The sequence below is a fragment of the Pleurodeles waltl genome, chromosome 10, assembly GCF_031143425.1.
Source record: "Pleurodeles waltl isolate 20211129_DDA chromosome 10, aPleWal1.hap1.20221129, whole genome shotgun sequence".
Classification (NCBI taxonomy): Eukaryota; Metazoa; Chordata; class Amphibia; order Caudata; family Salamandridae; genus Pleurodeles; species Pleurodeles waltl.
In genome coordinates this window covers 632,856,179-632,882,480 of record NC_090449.1, presented here as the reverse complement: position 1 = coordinate 632,882,480, position 26,302 = coordinate 632,856,179, and the positions used below count along the sequence as shown (strand labels likewise).

At 49.6% G+C, this 26,302-nt stretch overlaps 1 pseudogene; it reads right to left on the bottom strand.

Annotated features, from left to right (window-relative positions):
* LOC138262442 (lamin-B2.L-like) overlaps nt 1-26,302 on the bottom strand; it is a 177,138-nt pseudogene that overhangs the window by 121,667 nt on the left and 29,169 nt on the right.

Genomic DNA, 26,302 nt, shown 5'->3' with positions numbered 1-26,302 from the left:
GCAGCCTCAAGGGAAATGAGCCTGCCACAGCTGCCGGAAAGAGCAAGGAGCCTGCCCAAGCTGCTGTCAGGATGACAAAGGAGCCTGCCCCAGCTGCTGCCAGGAAGACAAAGAAGCCTGCCCCAGCTGCTGGTCAGAAGGTAAAAGAGCCTGCCCCAGCTGCCAGGAGGACTATGGAGCCTGCACCAGCTGGCAGGAAGTCTAAGGAGCCTTCCCCAGCTGCCAGGAAGAGCAAGGAGCATGCACCAACAGGCAGGAAGAGCAAGGGACCTGGGGCAGGAACTGTGATGGAGCCCCCACCACCAACCATAATTGTGCAGCCATCTGAGGTTGCAGGGGATGGGCAGGTGCCTCCTCCCACCAGCAGCAGCACTACCACCACCAGTGAGCAGCCGTCTGAAGTTGCAGGGGATGGGCAGGTGCCTCCCCCCACCAGCAGCACCACCACCAGTGAGCAGCCATCCGAGGTTGCAGGGGATGGGCAGGAGCCTTCCCCAACCAACAGCAGCACAACCACCACCACCAGTAAGCAGCCATCTGAGGTTGATGGGGATGGGCAGGAGCCTCCCCCCACCAGCAGCAGCACCACCACCACCAGTGAGCAGCCTTCCGAGGTTGCAGGGGATGGGCAAGAGCCTCCACCCCCAGCAGCACTATTACCTCCATTGAGTAGCCATCACTGCCGGTGGACAGTATATAATCCTGCCTTCATGTGCTACTGTGCGGCCTGCCCCCTGCAAATCCAGTGGGTATGACACCCACCTTTGAGACTGTGACCTTGCACTTCCCAGGATCAAGAGCACAGGGCACAATCCCCCTCCAGAACCAGTGGGTAAGACACCCACCTCCCACAGACTTTCAAGGATTAGGAGCACAGGGCACAATGCCCCCTTCAGAACCAGTGGGTACGACACCCACCGACCCCAGACTCACCTGGATCAAGAACGCAGGGCATGATGCCCCCTCAGAACCAGTGGGTAAAACACCCACCTACCCCACACTCCTCAGGATCAAGAGCAAAGGGCACAATGCCCCCTCCAGAACCAGTGGGTAAGACACCCACCTACCCCAGACTCCCCAGGATCAAGAGCACAGGGCATGTTGTCCCCTCCAGAACAAGTGGGCAAGTCACCCACTTGAGAGACTGTGGGGGTGATTCTAAGTCGCCTCCCGCCAGACTTCCCCCCTCCAGAATACCGCATCGCGGTCGGAAGACCGCTGCGGCTATTCTGTGTTTTACACTGGGCTGGCGGGCGACCGCCAAAAGGCCGCCCGCCAGCCCAGTGTAAAACTACCTTCCCACGAGGACGCCGGCTCAGAATTGAGCCGGCAGAGTGGGAAGGTGCGACGGGTGCAGTTGTACCCGTCGCGAATTTCAGTGTCTGCAAAGCAGACACTGAAATTCTTTTTGGGGCCCTCTTACGGGGGCCCCTGCAGTGCCCATGCCACTGGCATGGGCACTGCAGGGGCCCCCAGGGGCCCCGCGACACCCCATACCGCCATCCTGTTCCTGGCGGGAGAACCGCCAGGAACAGGATGGCGGTATGGGGTGTCAGAATCCTCCATGGCGGCGCAGCTTGCTGCGCCGCCATGGAGGATTCATTTGGGCAGCGGAAAACCGGCGGGAGACCGCCAGTTTTCCACTTCTGACCGCGGCCGAACCGCCGCGGTCAGAATGCCCAGCGGGGCACCGCCAGCCTGTTGGCGGTGCCCCCGTCATTTTAGCCCTGGCGGTCTTGGACTGCCAGGGTTAGAATGACCCCCTGTGTCCTTACACTCTCAAAAACCAAGCACAGGGCATGTGGCCCCCTCCAGAGCAAGTGGGCAAGTCACCTACTTGAGAGACTGTGGCCTTGCACTACCCAGGACCAAGCACATGGCATGTTTCACCCTCCAGAACCAGTGGTCTTGTGCCATCTGGCAGCTGAGGTACCCCCCCATTCCCCGTCCCCCTGAGGTTCCTGCCTATTTCCCAACTGATGCCCCTACAGTGTTCTCTCCGTGTTGAGGCAGGTGCCATGTTTGGCCTTGGACTTTGGCCTGTGGCCATGTGGACAACATACACTGCGGACTGGGCTGTGTCCCTTTTTATGTACATATGTGTATATGTATTATGTTGCCTCATTTATTTATCTTGATCTGTTGCTCTCATTACATTCACTTTTTCAAAATCGTTTTGTCCTTACATTATTCATCCGAGGTACGGGGTAAAACATGTTTTAGTAATGAGGCTGATTGTGTGTATAGTGTTGGGTGTGTGTGGTGTGTATGTGTCACTCTCATTTTCCTCCCTCCCTCCCTTGGGTGCTAGGCGCCTGTACTCACCGTCGTCGTCTTTGCCGAAGTTGGTGTTCGTGGTGAAGCAGCACGTAGAAGATCATGGGAAAGATGTGCAGCTCAGGCTCCATGGCGGCGTGGTTGTTCCCTGTGTCTCCAATGGTGAGTCCTTTCCCTTCTGAGGTCTGTTTCTGTCAGGCTTTTGATGTTGTTTGTACCACCCCAGAAAAGGTGGCGGTTTCCTGGGTCATAATATGGTGGGCAGAACATTGACTTCCCCCTGGCTGTAGGTGGCGACCACTGTTGTGCCTGTTGTTTCTCCCCTGGCTGTCGGTGTGGTACATTGGCTATTTATCGGCGATCTTTCCACCATGTTCATTATTTGGCAGTAATTACCGCTGACCTGTTGGTCATATTACCGCCACTTTAACATCAAGGGGCCAGGGTTGTAATGAGGACCATAGTGTCCTTGAGGGACACGTGCTCTATAAAGCAAAGTATTAAATACAAATAAAATGGGCCACATGAGAAAATTAGCTTTGTCTTTATGACATGGTTACCTTGCTATCTATCACAGATTATGAAGAGGATCCTACAACGGTATCAAAGATTTTGGAGGACCTGAATATCCAACTGGATTTCAATACTACAAGTGGTTCGAAGAACAAATGCAAATGGACTCCAATGTCTGCCAATGGTAGTAGTATTGAAGTATTTTATAGATTGGTATACAAGGATTTGTTCAAAACAGGCCATAAGAAGTGGATTGATGTACCTAGAGTTTTGAATAACCTTACTAGCAGAGAATAGGATGCATTAAAGATATTGCAAAGGGATGATAGTTTGATGTTCAGTCAAGCTGACAAACGGGGTAATGTTGTAGTTACGAACCAGAGAGACTATGAACATAAGCTTTAAACCCAATTGAACGATACCACTTGTTATGAGACAGTGAAGCATAATCCATTTTTTGAATTTAAGTAGAATAAATAAATGTTTGAAGATTTGGCATGACAAAAGTTTACTCAATGAAGATGAATATATGTACTTACGGGTGGACTGTCCTCAGTACCCCTGCTTGTAAACTTTGCCCAAGATCCACAAGGACATGCCCTCCCCCCTCTGGCAGACCTATGGTATCAGGTATTGGGGAATCTCCTGAGAGAATAGCAGAATTTGTTGATGTATTCTTGCACCCCTAAGTATTGAACCTCCCATTATTTAATAAAGATACCAACACATATTAAGTCTGCTGAGTGATGTCCAAAGGGATCCTAGTATGATTATGGTTACATTGGATGTAGTAGCATTTTATACCAGTATAGAACATGACCTAGGTATTCAGGCAATGAGTAATAGGTGGTCATTACAACCCTGGCGGTCGGTGTTAAAGCGGCGGTAGGACCGCCAACAAGCCGGCGGAAAAAAAATAGAATCACGACGTGGCGGAAACCGCCAACAAAGACAGCCACTTTCACACTCCAACCGCCACGGCGGTACAGACAAACAGCTCAGCGGTCACCGCCAACAGACAGGTGGGAGACAGTGTACCGCCCACAGTATCACAACCTACCAATCCGCCACCTTTTCTGGGGCGGATTCACTGAGAACAAAAACACGGTCGAAACTGGACTCCGAAGGGAAAACGCTCACCTCTACACACCCCACGAGGAACCAGGATGCCATGGAACCAGAGCTTCACATTTTTCCAGCCTTTATCTTCTTGCTCCTCTACCAGGAGCATGAACGCCGGCGGCGAAGACCACGGTGAGTACTGCACCTATGACACAGGGGAGGGGTGAGGGAAAAAACAGGGACACACACACGCAACACCCCCACCTCCACCCTAACCCACAGCAACACACACACTAATACAGCATGATACACTTCAGTTACACCTTCCACCCCCCCTGGAAGAATGCAAAGGCAAAAGAAAATGAGTGTAACCATTGTAATCTATTAAAATCCAGTACGCAAAAATATATAAATACACTATCAACAAATATATACACCAAGAATAGAAGTCCAGGTATTGCACCATTTAAGTCCGTGGAACACTAGGCCCACGCTGCATGGGCGAGGCCCACACAAGATACCCGAACATGACAGAGAGAACACTGCAGGGGCATCAGATAGAAATAAAACAGGCACCTCAGGGGGAAGGGAAAGGAGGGCACCTCAGCCGGCTGAGTGCACAACGCCAAATCCAAGAGGGGGCCACATGCCCACTGTTCAATCCTGGGGAGTGCAAAGCCACAGTCTCACAAGTCTCTACAGTGGTTGGTTTGCCCACTGTACAATCCTGGGGAGTGCAAAGCCACTGTCTCTCAAGTGGATAACAGTCTCCACTGGTTCTGGAGTAAGCTTTGTGCCCAGAGTGCTTCATCCTACCAAGGACAGAGGTAGTGGATGCCTTTCTCCACTGGTTCTGGAGGGGGCTTGGTGCCCAGAGTGCTTCATCCTGCCAAGGACAGAGGTAGTGGATGTAAATCTCCACTGGTTCTGGAGGGGCTTGGTGCCCAGAGTGCTTCATCCTGTCAAGGACAGAGGCAGTGGATGCCTTTCTCCACTGGTTCTGGAGGGGGCTTTGTGCCCAGAATGCTTCACCCTGCCAAGGACAGAGTTAGTGGATGTAAATCGCCACTGGTTCTGGAGGTGGCTTTGTGCCCAGAGTGCTTCATCCTGCCAAGGACAGAGGTAGTGGATGTAAATATCCACTGGTTCTGGAGAGGGCTTGGTGCCCAGAGTGCTTCATCCTACCAAGGACAGAGGCACTGGATGCCTTTCTCCACTGGTTCTGGAGGGGGCTTTATGCCCAGAGTGCTTCATCCTGCCAAGGACAGAGGTAGTGGATGCCTTTCTCCATTGATTCTGGAGGGGGCTTTGTGCCCAGAGTGCTTCATCCTGCCAAGGACAGAGGCAGTGGATGCCTTTCTCCACTGGTTCTGGAGGGGGCTTTGTGCCCAGAGTGCTTCAACCTGCAAAGGACAGAGGCAGGGGATGTAAATCTCCACTGGTTCTGGAGGGGGCTTTGTGCCCAGAGTGCTTCATCCTGCCAAGCACAGAGGTGATGGATGTGAATCTCCACTGGTTCTGGAGGGGGCCTTGTGCCCAGAGTGCTTCATCCTGCCAAGGACAGAGGTGGTGGATGCCTTTCTCCACTGGTTCTGGAGGGGGCTTTGTGCCCAGAGTGCTTCATCCTGCCAAGGACAGAGGTAGTGGATGTAAATCTCCACTGGTTCTAGAGGGGGCATTGTGCCCAGAGTGCTTCATCCTGCCAAGGACAGAGGTAGTGGATGCCTTTCTCCACTGGTTCTGGAGGGGGCATTGTGCCCAGAGTGCTTCATCCTGCCAAGGACAGAGGTAGTAGATGTAAATCTCCACGGGTTCTGGAGGGGGCTTGGTGCCCAGAGTGCTTCATCCTCCTCGTGGCAGACTCAGTAGCGTCAGTGCTCTTGGCGCTCATGGACCAGCGGTGCTACTGGCGGCGGTGTCCTGTTCAGCGGTGCTTGTGGCGGCAGTGTCCTGTTCAGTGGTGCATGTTGCGGCGGTGTCCTGTTCAGCGGTGCTTGTGGCGGCGGTGTCCTTTTCAGCGGTGCTGCTGGCGGCGGTGTCCTGTTCAGCGGTGCTGGTGGCGGCGGTGTCCTGTTCAGCGGTGCTTGTGGCGGCGGTGTCCTGTTCAGCGGTGCTGGTGGCGGCGGTGTCCTATTCAGCGGTGCTTGTTGCGGCGGTGTCCTGTTCAGCGGTGCTTGTGGCGGCGGTGTCCTTTTCAGCGGTGCTGGTGGCGGCGGTGTCCTGTTCAGCGGTGCTGGTGGCGGCGGTGTCCTGTTCAGCGGTGCTTGTGGCGGCGGTGTCCTGTTCAGCGGTGCTGGTGGCGACGGTGTCCTGTTCAGCGGTGCTGGTGGTGGCAGGTGTCCTTGGCAGCGGTGCTTGTGGCGGCGGTGTCCTGTTCAGTGGTGCTGGTGGCGGTGGTGTCCTGTTCAGCGGTGCTTGTGGCAGCAGTGTCCTGTTCAGCGGTGCTTGTTGCGGCGGTGTCCTTGGCAGCGGTGCTTGTGGCGGCGGTGTCCTTGGCAGCGACTCAGCTGCTGGCGGTCCTGTCTGGGCCAACGGGGCTGGTGCTGGTGGTCCTGTCTGGGCCGGCGGGGCTGCTGCTGGCGGTCCTGTCTGGGCCAGCGGGGCTGGTGCTGACGGTCGCCTCCTGGCCAGCGGGGCTGGTGCTGGTCGGCCTGTCTGGGCCAGCGGGGCTGCTGCCGGCGGTCGCCTCCTGGCCAGCGAGGCTGCTGCTGGCAGTCCTGTCTGGGCCTGCGCGGCTGCTGCTGGAGGTCCTGTCTGGGCCAGCGGGGTGGTGCTGGCGGTCCTGTCTGGGCCAGCGGGGCTGCTGCTGGCTGTCACCTCCTGGCCAGCGGTGCTCCTGCTGGCGGTCCTGTCTGGGCCTGCGGAGCTGCTGCTGTCGGTCCTGTCTGGGCCAGCGGGGTTTCTGTTGGTGGTCCTGTCTGGGTCAGCGGGGCTGCTGCTGTCAGTCCTATCTGGGCCAACGTGGCTTGTGCTGGCCGGATCCTGGACAGCGGGGCTGATGGCAGTCTTCTCTGCGGTGCTGCTCTTCCCAGACTTGCCGGGTTTCTTGTGCCCCTTCCCCACCTTGGAAGGTGTTGCAGCTGACTCCACACTCCCACCTGCACCCCTAGGAGCAGCTTTGCTGGCTGTTGTCTTCCCCCTCTCCCGCCGGGCACTGGCCAACTTTTGATGCCTGACAGGTGGGGGACTGTCCGTGCTGTGGCTCCTTGCCACACTGGCCTCCCTGCTGCCTGGTGCACTCCAGAATCCGATGACTACTGGCACCACTGGTCCTGCCGATGTTGTGGCTAAAGTGCTAGGTTGGGACCTGAGAGTCGGGCCCTAGGAGACTGACGGGGTGGGGATGGTGAGGGAAAGAGGTCAAGGGTGGCCAGGAAAAATATTTTAGGAACACTGGGACGGGTAGTTGGAGGGGGTTTGGGAGTGGAGGAAGAGGTTGTGGTTGTGGTTGTAGGAGGTGTCCGTTTGGTGACTTTGGGTGGAGGTGCATGCGCTGAAGGCTGTCGTGAGGTGGATGGCTGTTGGGTGGGTGTGTGGCTGCGTTTGTGTACCTTGGAAGGTGGCTTCACAGACACACTGGGAGAGCTGGGAGAGGACACAGGGGATGTGTGAATGGTAGTGGGGGTGGTGAGTGCACGTGAGCGGGGTGTGGTGGTGGGTGTGCTGGTGATGGAAGTATGGCTGTAGATGTAGTGCATGCAGGTGTGAATGGAGACGAGACTGGGAGGGATGAGGGTGTCAAGGAGGAGGGGGACACAGTTGAGACAGAGGATGTTGCCATGTCTGCATGTGTGTGATGCTTGCGTGAGTGCCTGTGGGATGTGTGGTGCTTATGTTTGCATGAGCTTCCTTTGTGTGTTGAGGTGTGTGCATGCTGATCTGATGGTGTGCTTGAGGTAGGCTGAGGTACAGGGGATTGGGTCTGGGTGGAGGAAGTTGGAGAGGGAAGGCTAGAGAGAGGGACAATGGTTGCCATCAGTGCTGAGGCCAGAGTCTGAAAAGCTCGCTGAAGGGCTGCCTGACAAGAATGAATGCCCTCCAGGAATGCATTGGTTTGTTGCAACTGCCTCTCTACACCCTGGATGGCATTCAAAATGGTAGACTGCCCAACAGTGAGGGATCTGAGGAGGTCAATGGCCTCCTCACTGAGGGCAGCAGGGGTGACTGGGCCAGGGCCAGAGGTGCGTGGGGCGAAGGAGATGCCCACCCTCCTGGGTGAGCGGGCGCGATGCAAAGGCTGAGGGGCTGCTGGGAGGGTGGTGCTGGAGGGGGGGTGGTGGCTCCCATCAGAGGACGAGTCCATATCAATGGTGTCAGATCCTGTCCCCACCGTGGAGCTTCCCTCGCCCTCCGTCCCACTGGTGGCTTCAGACTCCGTTGTCTCGCCCTCCAGGGCAATGTGGGATGCAGCTCCCTCCTGCTTCGGTGCCACTGTTCCTCCGCCTGATGATGCTAATGCACACATCTACAGGGAGACCACGAAAATGGGGGGAAGACAGAAGAAAGACATGTTGAGTGCATGCATTACCGTTACCGTTGGCAGACATGACAGACACAGAAGCCCCGTCGACTACCCCGCGCACTTGGGGTCCACTATACAATCCCTGAGACATGGCCTACAAGGCTATGGCCGATATCTGCACACATGGATGTCACAGGAGCCTGGCTCGGTGAAGTTGGCACTGTACCCAAGTGGGGTGGGGTGCCACAGGGTATGCCTGAAAAAGGGGACTTAACTAGCACACTCGCCCTGGCCTAGGGAAAAACACAGCCCACCTCCCCCACCCAGACACCTCCACTGCGCGCTGAATCAGCAGAATGAGTGTGTACTCACCCCCTTGTTGCTGCTGTGATGCCCGCAAGCTCCCATCCAACTCCGGATACACCACCACCAGGATCCTGATCATCAGGGGGGTCATGGTGCGACGGGCACCCCTTCCACGTTGGGAGGCCATCCCCAGCTGGGCCTCCGCCATCTTCTTGCTCCAGCGGCGAATGTCCTCCCATCTCTTCCGGCAGTGGGTGCTCTGTCTGTGATAGACCCCCAGGGTCCGGACGTCCTTGGAGATGGCACGCCAAATATCCTTCTTCTGGTGGGCACTGACCTACATGAATTGTACAGTGGAAAAAGAAAAGTTATTACCAACTGCACCGTCACATTCATTGGCCAGCATCCCTATCCTTGCCATGTGGCACATGCACTCTCCCTCGTTTCATGCGTGCATCATTCTCCCCACCCCTATCTTTCATCCGCACCACTCCACACAGGCATTGCCCATAAAGCATGCTCCCATTGTACTTACCTGTTTGTCTGGAGGACCGTAGAGTAGCGTGTACTAGGGGAGGAACCCATCCACGAGTTTCTCCAACTCCTCCGTCCTGAAGACAGGGGCCCTTTCCCCAGACGCACAAGCCATTTTCTCTTCCAGACTGAGGTCACAGCAGCACTTGCAGTGTAGGTCCTCTCCTGTCGAAGATCAGGTATCGAGTGATTGAAGTGATAGAAAATGGTGGTCACGTCCGCGGCGGTGCGTACTGTCACCGCAGGCGTACATCGTCATTGGCTCCTGGGACCCATAGGGTCCAATGTTAACCAATGCAGAATTGCACTGCAGTCTTCGACCGCCTACCGCAATGGTGTACAACGCCAGCGCAGTTACCTCACATCCCATTGTCCCACTTCACAGGTCAGGCAGCCGCCATTTCAGGGGCCCACATAGCTTTATTTTAACTGTGTCACACATACCTAGGCCTTGCCTCAACACTCATACAGGCATTATTCCAATATTCGGGTTATAAATGGTTTTCTGAGTAAGCTGTGTTTATGTACCTCTGAGTTGGTTGACTCTGTGTTCGCTGTTGTCCTTCATAGGCACCATCCGCTGGGACATGTGAGGAGATGGCGGCATCCTCCGGTGTACAGACCGCTGGTGGACCTGTCGACAATGGAGGAAAGACATGTGATCATCACCTACAGGCTTGATCGTGCCACAATCCTGGAACTGTGCCGAGTTGGAGCCAGACCTGATGTCAGTTATCCGCCATCCCACAGGAATCCCCCTCAAGTGCAGGTGCTGTCAGTACTCCATTTCCTTGCAAGTGGGTCTTTTCAAACAACAGTGGCTATAGCATCAGGGATGTCCCAGCCCATGTTTTCCAACGTGTTGTCCAGAGTGTTGTCTGCCCTGCTGAAACACATGCGGAGCTACATCGTTTTCCCTCAGGTGGAGGATTTGCCTACAGTGAAAGGTGACTTCTGTGCCCTGGGACATATCCCAAACATCATAGGTGCCATTGATGGGACACATGTGGCCTTGGTCCCCCCCGCAGGAGTGAAGAGGTGTACAGAAACCGGAAGAGTTATCATTCGATGAATGTGCAGATGGTGTGTTTGGCCGACCAGTACATCTCCCATGTTAATGCCAAATTCCCTGGCTCAGTGCATGACGCTTACATCCTGCGGAATAGCAGCATCCCTTATGTGGTGGGTCAACTCCAGACGCACCATGTGTGGCTATTAGGTGAGCACCTGGAAGCAGTCAGTGGGAATAGTTGTCTGGGTCTGGGGATATCGATACAGGTTAGTGTGTGTCTAACAGTTGTCCCTCGCCATTTTCAGGTGACTCTGGTTGCCCCAGCCTGTCATGGCTACTGACCCCAGTGAGGAATCCTAGGACAAGGGCAGAGGAATGCTACAATGAGGCCCATGGGCGAACTAGGAGGATTATAGAGCGGACCTTCGGCCTCCTGAAGGCCAGGTTCCGCTGCCTTCATATGATAGGTGGTTCCCTATTCTACTCACCAAAGAAGGTGTGCCAGATCATCGTGGCCTGCTGTATGCTTCACAACTTAGCTTTGCGACGACAGGTGCCTTTTCTGCAGGAGGATGGTCCAGATGGAGGTGTTGTGGCAGCTGTGGAGCCTGTGGACAGTGAAGACAAGGAAGATGAATAAGAGGACATCGACAACAGGAACTCAGTGATCCTGCAATACTTCCAGTGAGACACAGGTAAGAAGACAAACCTGCCTACTACATGTACTATAACACTACTACCTCTCTACTGTCTGTCCTTTTCACCCATTGTATGGTCACTGAGTTGTCACTTTCCCTTACAATTTCACAGATGTGGGTCCCACTGTGTGACATATGCTTTGTTTCCTCATGGACTAGAGCTGTGTGACATAGGTATGTTGACATTACATTTGAAAGAGCATTTTGTCACTGTAATTGCCAATACACTCGAAATCACAGACAAACTCCAGATTGTTTTGTGCTTCAAGGGTCTTTGTTTAAGTGCTCAATATTGGAGGGTGCTGTAACATGGTGAGTGGTTATGGTGGAGGAATGCCCATGGCAGAGTCCAGTCTATTAGTCTCACAGGTGCATTGCCTAAAGGGGCATAGGAAGTGGAGCTGGGGCAGTTTGAGGATGGACAGGGTGACAAGATGGGACAAAAGGATGACATTCAGGACGGTCTCATTTTTTGGCAGGGGTCTTGGCATCATTCTCTGTCTTTGTCCTGGATCTCAGAGACCGTTTGCGGGGTGGTTCTCTATCTGCAGGGGGTGGGGTGCTGGTGTGGTGGTCCTGTGGCGGTGCCTCCTGTCCTGTCCACTAGCGCCGGCGGAGGTGGTGGGCAGTTCATCGCCCAGGCTAGTGTCAGGGGCCCCTTGTTGTGCCACAGTGTTCCTCCTGGTGTTGAAGACTTCCTTAGCACCCCTACGATGCTGCCCAGGGTGGAACTGATGGATCCGAGTTCCTCCCTGAAGCCCAAATACTGTTCCTCCTGCAGCCACTGGGTCTCCTGAAACTTGGCCAGTACCGTTGCCCTCGTCTCCTGGGAATGATGGTATGCTCCCATGATGTTGGAGAGGGCCTCGTGGAGAGTGGGTTCCCTTGGCCTGTCCTGCCCAGGTCGCACAGCAGCACTCCCAGTTCCCCTGTTTCCCTGGGCCTCTGTCCCCTGAGCGGTGTGCCCTCTGCCACTGCCCCCAGGTCCCTGGTGTTGTTGGGGTGGTGGGTTAGCCTGGGTTCCCTGTAGTGGTGGACACACTGCCGATTGACGTGCCGTGGGGTCAGAAGTATGGGCCCGCTGGGTGGGTGCTGTGCTGGTGTTTCCAGAGGGGGGAAGCTCTGTGGTGGCCTGTGACTGTGTGAGGGGCACCGACTGTCCCGAGGTCCCAGATGGGCCGGGCTGGTCGTCTAGATCTAGTTGGACAGAGCTGCTGTCATCACTGTGTGCCTCTTCTGTTGGTGTGGAGATGCTGGGGCCCTCCTGTACGGTGATGTTGGGTAGGGGTCCTGCAGGGGTGTAAAAGCATGATTATTGCATCTGTATGTGCCATGGTGTGCAATGGGTGGGTGACCGTGTACCCCAGTGCTTGCGTTCCTGTGTGATGATGGTTTAGGGGGGGTGTATGGGTATGTGCAGTGGCCATGCATTGGTGATGGGTGTTCAAACTTTGGTGTTGCATGCAGGGCTTGGTGTTGGGATGTGTGGTTTGTGATATTGGCACATTTGTGAGGAGTAGGATTGATGGGGGTGAGGGCGAGGGTAGGGGTATGTGATGGCATGCAGGTAGGGTGGGGGATATAGTAGTTAAGGTTAGTCTTACCAGAGTCCATTCCTCCAGCTACTCCTTCGAGGCCCTCAGGATGCAGAATCGCCAAGACTTGCTCCTCCAATGTTGTAAGTTGTGGGGGAGGAGGTGGGGGTCCGCTGCCAGTCCTCTGTACTGCAAGGTCGTGTCTGGATACCACAGAATGCACCTTCCCCGTAGGTCGTTCCACCTCTTCCTGATGTCATCCCTATTTGTTGGGTGCTGTCCCACTGCATTGACCCTGTCCACTATTCTGCACCATAGCTCCATCTTCTATAGCTATGGAGGTGGGCTGCACCTGTGATCCGAATAGCTGTGGCTCTACCCAGATGATTTCCTCCACCATGACCCTGAGCTCCTCCTCAGAGAACCTGGGGTGTCTCTGCCGTGCAATGGGGTGGTGTGGGTGATGTGTGGAGTGGTGTGGTGTGTGTTGTGATATGTGAGGTGATATTTAGTGGCGTGTTCTGTGGGGTGCGTGGATGTTGTGTTGGTGATGGTGTTGTGTGGCTGTGGATGCTTGGTTGTAGATTGAAGTGTCTCTATCTGGCCTTCTTTCGGGATTTTGGTCATAGGGGTTTGTGGGTGATGTGGGTGTGTGTTTTATATTGTATTGGGTGTGTGGGAGTGGTGTGTGTATGTGTATCAGGTGTGTGTATTTGGAATTGTCCAATGTGGATGTGTTTTGTAGGAGTGTGTGTATTTTGAGCGTGGCGGTGTGTACCGCCAATGGAATACCGCGGTTGAAAGACCGCTGCGTGGATTCGTGGGTTGTGATAGTGTGGGCGTATTCCTGTTGGTGTGACGGTGGAGGTTTTGTTTTCGCCAGTTTATCACTGACCTTTGGTGTGGCGGACTTGTGTGGGTGTCTCAATTCTGGCGGATTCCGAACTGTGGGTCATTATGGCCGTGGCGGATTTCCGCAGCCGCAGCGGTGTGTTGGCGGTCTTCTGCACGGCGGTAAACGGATTTTATCGCCAATGTTGTAATGACCCCCATAGTCTCCACCCAAGATCAGCCAGTCTATGGGAACACAATGAGATGCTATTAACGATGGTTGATTTGATCTTTAAATAAAAATCTGTTTTAGAAGTCATGGTACAGACAGAAACAAGGAGTAGCTATGGGTTCACAGTTTTCTCCCTCCTATGCCAACCTCTTTATGGGGTGGCTAGAAGAAAAGTGGCTCTGGGGTCCAGGATGTGCCCGGTGGAACACGTTCCTCCCTTATTGGGGCAGATATATTGATGATTGCTTCATGATGTGGACAGGGAACACAAGAGAACTAACTGAATTTTGTGAATATCTCATCAAGAATGATGCCAATATTAGATTTACTTATCAATATAGTGAGACGACTATAGTCTTTTTGGATGTTGAACTGTTTAGAGCAGATAACATTACACAAAGCAGATTCTACCGTAAAGCGATTTTTTGCACTGCCATTCTACATGCATCAAGTGCACACCCTTGGCATCAGATGAAATCAATACCATTTGAGGAGATTGTACATGTTAGGCATAATTGCAGTAGGGACTTAGATTTTCAAAAATGTATTTTGGACATGGGTACCCGTTTTCTTGCAAGATGGTACTGAGCACAAGATGTTAGACTGTCAAGAAACAAAGCTCTCAAAACATCAAGGGATGACATATTAAAGGTAGCCCAGAAGAGGGTGAAAGACAAGGTCAAAGTACGCTTCATTACTAGCTATACAGGTGTATCTCAAATTCTAGTACGTAATATGCATAAACACTGCATATTCTATGGGCAGATAAAACACTAAATTAATGTGTTGCAGATAGACTCGATGTGACATACTGTAGAGGTAGATAGTTGAGAAACATCTTAAGTTCAAGTTATCCCACACAAACAGGAGAGGGAGACTAGTTCTCTAACAGAATTGAGGTTTCTACAAGTGTGACCAATGTGGTGTTTGTAAATGAACCCGGCATGGAAAAAAGTATTTTAGTAAAGATGGGGTTCAGACCTATACTATCCATTCCATCATAAATTGCAATCCAAATTTTGTGATTTATATCATTGAATGCAAGTGCACACGAAGATACTTTGGTAGTACCATTTGTGCCTTTAGGACTAGGATTAGTGAACACATAAGGGCGCTTAAACAAAGAAATGATAAATATCCAGTGGCTGTACATATTAGGGACTGCATTGCAAAAAGGCTGGCTGGAAATCAACCACAATTTTTGGATTGTTAGAATTTCACGTATGGCAGGAAATTAACCCCTACTTTGGATTGTATGAAAATAGAATTTCATTCATGTCTAATTGGAAATCCACTATTAGAAGATAATGAAGATCGAGAATCTTACTGAAGCAAGAACTTGGTTTGAAATAAAACTTTCATGCAGAAGATATTACTGGTTAAAGAATTTCTGTATAAAGAAACAAATTGGGAACAGAAATTTCTTATGAAGATATTCATTGCTCATGGACTTTTTGTTGTGGCGGGTGCCCTAGAAATTTGCTGGTTATTTCAGTCTTCAGGATTAGGGGAGGTGGGTGTTTCTTCCCTTTTAGGTGCACCACTTGGAAATACTTCTCACATGTAAAAGGGGTTTAGTATCTGTGAGTGCTGACTACCTGTGAACACACCCAGAGTTTGTGTAATTAAAGATTTTAGTTCACTTTGAAAGGAACTGCATACTGCTTTAATTTCACCATTTGCAAGCAACACTATAATGTTTGGCTTGAAGACTGATCCTTGCATCAGAACTCAAGTGGTTTAAAACCTGTGCAATTGCTATAACGCACTAACTAGATGGCCTGATTATCCACATAATCCATAATCTGTGTCCAATATCTCCAACAGCGTCAGGTAAATGTGGATTTAACCAATACTCCTAATGTCATGGACACCAGATAAGAGCCTCATCTTCCACCACCAAAGATTACTGTTCTTGTCACTTTCTGGTTTCGCGGGTTCCCTAAAGAAAAAAGGAAATAGTAACCAGGAGCTGTTAGAGACTGATCCCTTTTTTTACTTGGCATCTGGTATGTATCAAGACTCCTCTCATACATATAAGTTGTGTACTTGACAGTTGAACTCAAGGGCAGCTTGAATACAGTTCTACTTGGATACCTTAAAGAAGGTTCAACTATCGAGGACATACAATGCATCCTATAGCGCAGTACAAACTTGTACTTAGTCGAGAAGCCCAGTAGGCAGGAAATAACCAACTCAAGCAAAGCATTGGCCCTTGAGAGTTGCTGGGGTACAAACTGTTTCAGTACCTTGGCATAGACATTCTTTTGAAAGTCCAGTTCTTCCTGCAACCTCTGACAGCGATTTTTGAAGTCCACCCGCATAAGAGTTTCCTTCTCCATCTGCTTCTTCAGCCTGCATAAATGTAAAAGACAGTAAAACACTGACTGTATCCACCAAGTATTACAATTGTGCTCCACACAAATTAAGCAACTTCATAGTAAGAGCACATTTCAGCCAAGTGTATCACATGGTATAACAACACCAATTAATTCAACAAAGCTTTCTACAAATGAGTAAATTATTAAGGAGACAAAATTGAAACAAAGACATGACACAAAACATTTGAAGTTTGCTGTTATCTGATGTTGGGTTGTTGGGGCCGTTATTGAGGGGGCTGGGTGGTACGTATATATTTAGAACTCAACTTACAAACGTTCAAATCCTTAGTACAGCTAGCCACTGCTGTGCTCCTGGTTGAATGGGGTGTTGGCATATACAAACAGAGTTTGTTCTCTGTTTGAATTACTCACTCCTCTACTGTATTCTAGCTGTGCAAATATTTATGCCATGACTCAATTTGGCTGCTGTGCTCCTGAATTATACAGTATGCTTGTTTCGGTTCTTTGGATGGCACTAGTATATGGCACTAGTATACTTTATAAAATAATACCCCAATAATGCTCCAATATGGGAGAAAGGCTGCAGGAGCAGCCTACCCAGAATACCCTGCTTCGTTTTTGCATACTTTGTGCAGCACTCTAAGCCTGAAAGGGTATTGCCTTGACTTATCCCATGTGCTCCTTTGTGTCTGGACAAAGCTACACCTCTGAAGAGCTCTAAAAGTGAACCACGTATCAGAGGCTGCATTCATTCATTTCAAGTTGCCAAGGGGGGTGTTTTTCCATTTCAAAGCTATAATACTCTCCCTGAAGTGGTAAAAGACTTTTGTCATTTTTCATGCAGCGTGGATGGCACTATGGTAAAACTATGAAAAATACTAGAAAACTAAGCATTTGAGGTGAGTGGATTTGGATTGTCAGTGATGTTGTATGGTGCAACATGTGAAGGAACTGGTCTCCATCTAAAACTTGGGTACTACTTAGTTTTCTGATTTTGTGTGTGTATATATGTGTGTATATATACACAGCTCAGTAGCATGTGCTAGGAACATGTAACATGCACTTTCTTCAGCTAAGCCAAGTAACTCATGAAGAAAAGATTTTGTGTTGCCTCTAACATAAGTTGACACATTCTTACAATCACAGAACAAAGTGTGCCTACTTAAATATATCTTAGCAAGCTGAGCCTGTAGGTCAGCAACATCTCCTTCCAAAGTCCGTTTCTCATTAATGGAAGTATTCCGTTCAGCTTCATTCCCGTGGAAGAGTGCTTCAAGAACTTTAATGCGGGCGAGAGCTCCAGACAGATCGGATTCCTTCTTCTTATCACTAAAGACGAAAAAAATAAAAAAGTGTTAGCAATGCAGTATCACTCTTTAGACAAAATACTACTTTCTATTGCACCGCATCAGCTCCATTTCTCTTGCTACATTACAAAAGAAGATCAAAAATATTTATTTCAATTGAAAATATTTTTTCATATTGAACATATACAGACCAGCACATTATTAAGCTATGAGTAACACTATACAACACCCTGGAAAATAATGGCCGAACTAAACATCTTTCCACCGCGCTATTTACCTAAAGTGACCCTTAAATTAATAACATTTAAGGAAAGAGAAGAGCTGATTGTAATATGAACACAGTCATTATCGGAGAAGCAGACAAGCATGACTTGGATTATTTTTTCTTTTGCGTAGGCTCAGCTAAAAAACGAAAACATCAGAAGCATTTAGAAACTCATTTTTGTTATCTTCAAAGTCTAAAAGTAAACTAAACCTCATAAGGCCTATTCCAACTAGTCACAGCCAATTGGCAGGATCAGTTCCCAGTAAGGCAACAAGACAAATTAAGTCATGTAATGAGGTTAACAACCAATCCCATAAAAGGAACTATAGCCAGCATGTGGCCTGACCTGCCACTTCTTTTCACTTTCTCTTCTGTCCCCATTGTTAGAAAGCATACACTGATTTGCAACATTTAACCTCCACAAACATGGCTCTAAAAATCAGAGCTGCATGGATGAAGTGATGGGAAACAACATAATTGATGCAGCAATTAAATAATGACGTATGTTATGAAAAGTCTGGAAAAGGTACTTGGTAAAAAAGAGAACCATAAACACCTTGCCGAGGTTCTGTCATACGCTATCGAGCAGCAGAGTCTTAACTAAAAACATAGCAACATTTTAAAAAGTGTAACACTAGGAGTCTGCTCTTTACATATGATGCATTAAATCCGTGCCAGGGTAAGCATGTGTTTTACAGACCCCTGGTTTGCAACTCGGGTGCCTGATGAGAAACGTCTCCTAGCAAAGAAAACCACCACTACAAATATCAGCGAAAGAATACAACTAACATTTGTTCATAAACGTGTTACCTCCACACATGAACACACTGGAAAGGTCATGACAGGCATTAACAATCAAGTTACCCAGATTGTACAAAACCGTTTCTAGATATATCCAGGTAAGATGATACTGAATAGGCTGTAGTGTAGTACTGCTGGTGAGCGCTATCCTGTACTGAGGTAACAGAGAAGCAATACTCAGATGCGCAACTTTCTACATTGTTTTACGCATCGCAGGAGCAAGTTTACGATATTCTGAAAACGTCAAAGGTGTAATCAGAAACGGAACGGTCACAAGCATTACATGAAACCGCTGTGAAGCAAGAAAATTTTGACTTGAAGTCACAATTTATAGCAGGCCAGAGGCCCTTATATGCATACAGTTACACCATGAGGTACTTGGGGATCAAAGACTATTCTACAGGTTTCCGTTTTTATCTTGACAAAGCATGTCAAGTGCATAGTTTGTCAAAGGGTAAAGGTGAGCAATTCTGATAGAATGAGTTGGAGAGCATTATTTTTCACAATTGTAATCCTTTAGTCTTTTAATCATAGGATATTCCAAATATTCAAAATAGCTCTGCTAATATAGGTATAGAGAGAGCTGCAATCAAATGCAACGTTTCTATGATTTATGCGCTTCAAAAATCATTGTCCTTCTGAAATACAACACTGATCATGATTCACTTCACTTGGAAGCAAGGGAAGATATAGGGGGTGATTCTCATTGAGGCGGGCGGCAGTAGCCGCCCGCCTCGCGGGAACCGCCATATGGCTGCTCCGCGGTCGAAAGACCGCGGAGGCCATTCAGGCTTTCCCGCTGGGCTGGCGGGCGACCGCCAGGAGGCCGCCCGCCAGCCCAGCGGGAAACCCCAACCCACGAGGAAGCCGGCTCCGAATGGAGCCGGCGGAGTGGGTATGTGCAACGGGTGCAGTTTGCACCCGTCGCGTATTTCAGTGTCTGCATTGCAGACACTGAAATACACAGTGGGGCCCTCTTACGGGGGCCCCTGCAGTGCCCATGCCATTGGCATGGGCACTGCAGGGGCCCCCAGGGGCCCCGCGGCACCCCCTACCGCATCCTGTTCCTGGCGGGAGACCTGCCAGGAACAGGATGGCGGTAGGGGGTGTCAGAATCCCCGCCGCCATGGAGGATTCCCCGAGCAGCGGAAAGTCGGCGGGAGACCGCCGACTTTCTGCTTCTGACCGCGGCTGAACCGCCGCGGTCAGAATGCTCGTGGGAGCACCGCCAGCCTGTTGGCGGTGCTCCAGTGGTCGGTGGCCCTGGCGGCCACCGGCCGCCAGGGTCAGAATGACCCCCATAGTTTCCAAAAGCTTACAATAGACAACTGAAACAACACCCTGAAAGATAAAATAACAAAAGGTAAGAAGGTAGCCCTTTTATTTAAGGTCAGGACCTTCAACTTACCTCAACGAGGAAGCTTATCCTCCACAAATCATTCAGACTTGTCCTATGAAACTAGCAGAAGGCCATCTGATTTGAACAGTCTTGGCTATTTTTCACCAGATAATAGTTGTGATGTTCCAACGATATTTGCAGGAACATCAAACACCTCAAGCTTAACCTCAAGCTTAACTCCAACAAAATTGAGATCATCATCTTCGGCCCCAACAAAACTGTATGGGACGACTCCTGGTGGCCCACCGCCCTAGGACCCGCACCCACCCCCGCAAACCATGCACACAACCTCGGCATCATCCTGGACCCCTCCCTCTCCATTACACAGCAAATCAACTCTCTTACCTCCTCCTGCTTCCTCACACTCCGCACTCTAAAAAACTCCTTCAAATGGATTCCCTCAGAGACCAGGAAGACAGTCACCCATGCACTCATCAGCAGAAGACTAGACTACGGTAATGCCGCCTATGCCGGCACCAAACTCAAACTCACACACAAACTCCAGAGAATCCAGAACACAGCTGCGCGCCTCATCCTTGGCCTCCCCCGCCACGAACGAATCTCACCACACCTCAAAACCCTTCACTGGCTCCCCATAAAGAAGAGAATCACATTCAAGATCCTCATCCACGCACACAAATCCCTCCACAACACCGGCCCGACATACCTCAATGAAAGAGTGAACTTTCACACTCCCACCGCAACCTCTGATCAGCCAACCTTGCCCTACCCACAGTCCCCAGCATCCAACGCACCACCACAGGAGGCAGGTCCTTCTCCTACCTTGCCCCCAAAACCTGGAACTCCCTCCCCACCAACCTCTGCAAAACCAAATACCTCCTGCTCTTCAGAAAGAACCTCAAAACATGGTTGTTCGAGCAGTGACCCTCCTGCCCCCCCCCCCCAAGCGACTTGAGACCCTCACGGGTGAGTAGCACGCTTTATAAATTTTTTGATTGATTTGTAGTGTGGTCAGTTTTATGTATTCGTTGCGCTTTAGCTTCAGGCTTTAGGCCTTTATGCACTTTGCCCTGACTATATTTTATTCATTTGCTGACAGCTTAGAGCCTCTGTGCACTTTGCTCTACATGCCTTTTATTAGGCTTCGTACTGTTATTTTTCGAATAGCCAGTTCTACGGTGTTGTTTTTTTATTCATATCACACTGTTTTGCCTACTTCAGCACTGGAGTTCTCCATAACATTTACTCTGTGCTTCAGTCAAGGATACAGTCTGGTACATTGCCGATAGACGTGGTAGGAGTTTAGACTTGGCATTCCTGTGTAGGGACATTTTGTGATCACGATGACATGTTAGTTATAAAATCACTTCCTTGTCCCAATACACGCAAGAGGGAGATTCCGACCAGGGAACCACAACTAGACGCTGACTACCTCGTTGCAGATGCTGAACCAAGATCACAGGTTTTTGCTCAGGTATGAGGGCTGATGTCTCCACAGTGATTCTAATAGGCAAGCTAGAAGCTTAACATGATGTGCTCTAAATAAAACAAGCAGAGGGAGAGTAGAAACTGTTAGACAATATGATAGCTTTGTTCTTATGTTTTACTCTCCTGGTCACTATTTCAATCCTACTGTGTTGTATCGTTCTGGTTATTGCGGCTCACGCCTTAATATCTAAAATACAGTCGTTTTATTAAAACATTATATAAAACTTATACTGTCTTGGTCATTTGTACATGAGATCATATTGTATATAAGAGAGTTGGTTTGGATCTGAGTAACCACGACTTCCCTGAGAAGTTCCAAAGATGTCATGCGCTCGGCTGCCGAATTATTCTTTCCACATGGGAGAAATAAGGCACTGCTAGTTAGCCGGAGCAAAAACTGGATTTAGGGTGACAGAGTTCTTTACACGTGGGTCAGACTCAGTCCCCCACACCGTTATCGATCCTGCTGCCTAGAAATCCAGTAGTCTCATTTAGAATAATGAGAGCCCACGCGACATGGCGCCGCCAACGTTTGGTCAGGCTCTAATGTTTAGGTCCGACTGACTCTCTTGGTCTCATATATATTTTGACTCCTCGGTTCCATATACGGAGACGTCCGTGGGGCTGAGGCTTTCCGCCGCCACGGGATAGGTGCTTCCTATTGCTTATTGGTTGGTTGTTCAAGCTTGAACTTTGAAAGGAAAACCCCGATATTGGTGTGCCTTCTCTGACCTGGAGCTATTTTTAATAAATGGCGAATCCTAATGTAGTGAATATTGCAATCAATATGCGTCAACCGCTCACAGGACATCTGTTGGCACATGGACTGACGGTCGAGGGGGGTCCAGTCACTTTTGTGGTGGACGCCCATGCAGCCTATAGAACGGAACTTTTTTATTCTTGGGTCGGATTTCCAGCAGTGGATGGGGGTACAAATACTTTTCACGAATACACTGTTGCGAATGTCCCTGGACAATACAGGGCTTACGCTTATTTAGAAATAGCTCTATCTTATCAAGAACACCATAATTGGCTTGATGGCGCCCTCCCACACACAGTTGCACAAGTTAGGTTAGGTCCATTGAGTAATGATGGTCCTACCTGGCCTTTATTGGCTACATATACTCCTCATCCTGCGGTTGCTCAATTGGCAGTGGTTGAAGTTCGTCGTTTATATACAGACTTAACGGCTACATATAGATGATTAGTTCAGTTTGTAATGCAGACACTAAATACAAACGCAGCGCGTGCTGCTCCAGCGCACCCACAGGCAGTGGTTCCGGTTATTAATCCGGCCACTGTACATTCTGTTATGGGTAAGGTACCGGCTAAACGCGAGGAGACTCCATTTTGGCTGGCGCAATAAATTAATACGCTGGAAGCAGTATTTCCCCATACGGGACCTCAGGATAAACATAGAATTTTGACGATGTGTTTGCCGTATGGGATGGTTCCTCTGGTGGACCTTTGTAATACCTGGGGCACGGTGTTTGCCGCGCTCTACACTACGGCACACGGTACACCGACATTAGCTAATTTACCGGACGTGCTTAAACAAATTCAAGATGAATATGGGGCTGCTCCTGCCTCAGATTTGGGCATGCAGTTGCTGGGCAATTTTGCCACAGTTTCTTCTATTATTTTGAGTAATCTCAAAGGAGAGGCAGTAGCGCTAGCGGTGCGAATGCGTCTTCGGGATGTTCTGCTGCTTAATCAGGAGCGGGAACTTCTGAGAATAATAGCGGAAACATATTCTAGTATTGGTCGAGATAGCCTAGGTGCTAGACCACAGAAACCCCAGTTACAGGGTAAAAATAATAAAGATAATGCTAAACAGCAACAACCTGAGGGTTCAAAAAAGCGCTGGGACAAGAAACAGCAAACACCTAAAAAAGATGGTGGGCAGTCTCCGCAACCGGAGACCCCACTGAATAAGTATAATCTCCGGAATAGGGATACTTTGAAGACGCCTGATAGATATCAATATACTGATACACGCCAATCTCGTTCCTTTCAGGACTCCTCGGAAAAGAGAAGTGAGAGAGGTGGGCGGTCAGAGCGGAGGACGGAGTACGTGAAACCGAGACAGGATTCACAACGCTCGGCGGAGGTTTCTATTAAACAAGAAGAGAAACCGCTACAACAAAAACAGCAATTTAAAAAGAAGAAAGTGGCAGCAGTCTCAGTTAGACATGCCGCTCAAGAAGAGAGTTCTCTTGACGAACAAGACATGGGCGTTAGCACTGTTAGACAGCGCGGCAGAGGTCACAATAGTTCGCCGGAGTCTTCTAGAGCATCTGGAGGTGAAAGCAACTGATGACTTCATACAAGTCGAGACGGCGGATATGCAAATCTCTGATCCTGATAGAGTATATGAAGTGACTGTGCGATTGGAAGGGGACATTGACCGTATTATAAACGCCATTTTTTGGGACCATGTGGTAAAATCATATGATGTTCTGCTGGCCGAACAGGATTGGCCACCTGACTTTGTTCGCGACTGTCCGGTTGGGGAGGAGGTTATTACACCTTCCTTCTCACCACTTGTTCCGAGAGAACTAGCGGAGTCCTATAGTAAATCATGGGCTCTGGCACAGGCTCCTGCCTTGTATAGAAATAATGTGGGGTGGGTCAGACAATCACCTTATCACGTAATTCCGATAAAGGGCGAACCTCAGCCACAACCGCAGTATCCTATTAAATTTGAGGCAAGGGCATCGGTTAGGAAAATTCTTACACAATTGGAGTACCAGGGTGTGATTGAGCCCTGTGTCTCGCCGATGAATAATCCCTTATTTCCGGTTGCTAAACCGGACCATTCATATAGGATAGTGGTGGATTATAGACATTTGAATGGTCATACACGCACATATGCAATACAGAATTCACACAGCGCAGCGCTTATGAATAATATAGTGCGTAAAAAATACAAAACTACATTAGATATCTCGAATGGATTTTTCTGCCAGAATATAGCGCCCGAAAGTCGGGACTATACCAGTTTCAGTGCGTTTGGCTATCAGAAATTTTTTTGTCGTTTGCCTCAGGGGTATATGAATAGCCCAGGACTGTTTTTGGCTCGTGTAACTGAAATGCTGCACGAGTTCGACCCTGAAGCGTTATCATATGTTGATGACATATATCTGACAGACGATGAGATTCTGCAACATCTAAGGCATGTATCGCGCATTGTTGTGGGGTTTGCTGATATTGGCTATAAGTTTAATTTTAAGAAATCAAAGATTGCCTTCCTCAGCGTCATTTTCCTGGGATATGAGTTGTCGAGTGAGGGCAAGAGCTTAGCGCCACATTTTTGGGAGAAATGTGCTTTATTGCAGCCTCCTAATACGGTTCGGAAGCTCCAGTCATTGTTGGGGTTTCTGAATTTTGGCAGAACTTACATTCCTGATTATGCTACGCGTATAAAACCCTTATACGAATTGATTCGCCCGAATTTTTCAAGTAAATTTTGGACGATTGAGCATACACACATACTACGAGAGTTACAGACTGATCTCTTGGCGGTTAAACACTTACACACACGGGACAATAAGACACATTTAGTCATCAGGGTGATACCTGGGGCTGTTGGGTTTACGTATGTCACCTTTAACGAGGGTGTGACAGTCCCGATTGCATACAAGTCCCACTTGTATTCTGCTGCAGAACAACGATTTGCACAGACTGAGAAAATGCTCACTGCAGTACAGATGGCTGTGAATAAAGAAAGACCGCTTGCCCAGGGCCAACGCATTATTGTCGTTTCCCCGATTCCGGCCTTAGAGGCTGTTACAAAAGCGAGTGTTCCTAATTCGAAAGCTTTACACCCGCGATGGATACAATGGGCTACGTCTTTGACAGCCACTGATGTAGATTATGTATTTGACCCCAAACTGCAGACTCAAGAAATTCTTCAATATAAGATGGAATACCCTGTTCCTGCTGGTACGTTGCCTATTGACCAATATCAAGTGGTCATGTATACCAATGGCTCTGCGCAACCAGCGGTTGGGACTAAACAACAGTATTCTGCTGCATGTGCGGTGGTGAGCGGCACTATGGAGGGGGAAGTGTTCTGCCCCCGACATACTTATTCTAAAACCTTGGGAGATTGCACGGCACAGCTGGCTGAGCTCAAAGCTCTATTGTTAGCGTTGGAGCACGCGGATCCGGCGATTTTAACCTTGCTGGTCTGTGACTCCTACTACTGTGTACAGTCTTTCAATGAATATTTGCACACTTGGAAGATGAATGGGTTCAGAGATTCTAAAGGCAACACCATTAAACCTAAAATGTTGTGGGGTAAGGTCGCGGATCTGAAGGAGACGCTTCCTAACGTCCATGTTGTGCATGCACTTGGACACCAGCACGTTGGAATACACGTTGCTGGGAATACTTTGGCTGATGAAGCCGCGAAGTCGGCAGTGGCAGTCGCCACTGTGGCCGCAGTGACTCGTTCGAGTTACAAACCAGACACAGAAATTTCGGCTGCCATAAAGGCTACGGCTGATGGCATGCCCTTTCCTAAAGGTTTTCCTTCTAAATATAGTTACTGCTTGAATGGCGCGCTGAATGCTACTGTTGCAATTCCAGGAATTGGTGTACGTGACATTCCCAATAAAATTGAGAGACCTCGATTAATTTCTGCAGCATATGAGGGGGTGGCTTCTGCACATGCTGGGGTGGCTGCCACGATTTCACTTTTACAGGCTCGTTACTGGTGGCCTGGTCTCTATAAAGAGACAAAGCAGCATGTCCTTTGTTGTGACATCTGTCAACAAATTAAAGCATCGTCGGCTAGACGCCCGCAGCAGACGCCCCTTCTGATTTCAAATAAGCCTTTACAGTGTGTGTACTTGGATCATTGTGGTCCGCTGACACCAGATAGTGTATACAAATATATATTGGTTGCTGTAGATTCGTGCTCCAGATTTGTGTGGGTATGGCCACAACGCTCGGCTGATGCTCGAACTGTTATTAAAGATTTGCGCATCTTTGTCGATATATTTGCAGTTGCGGCTTTTCATTCGGACCAGGGCCCTGCTTTTGCCTCTAAGGCATTCAGGGACACCATGGCTTCGTTGGGGGTCCAACTCCAATTCTCGTCTCCATTTCATCCCGAGGGAAATTTTGTCATGGAGCGTTTAAATCGTGATTTAAAGCAATCCTTAACGGCCAGGGTTATAGGTACGGGTCGTGGTTGGCTAGCCCACCTATATGGAGTACAGAGAGCACTTAATAACTTGCCTAGAAGGTCACTGGGGGGTCGTACTTCAT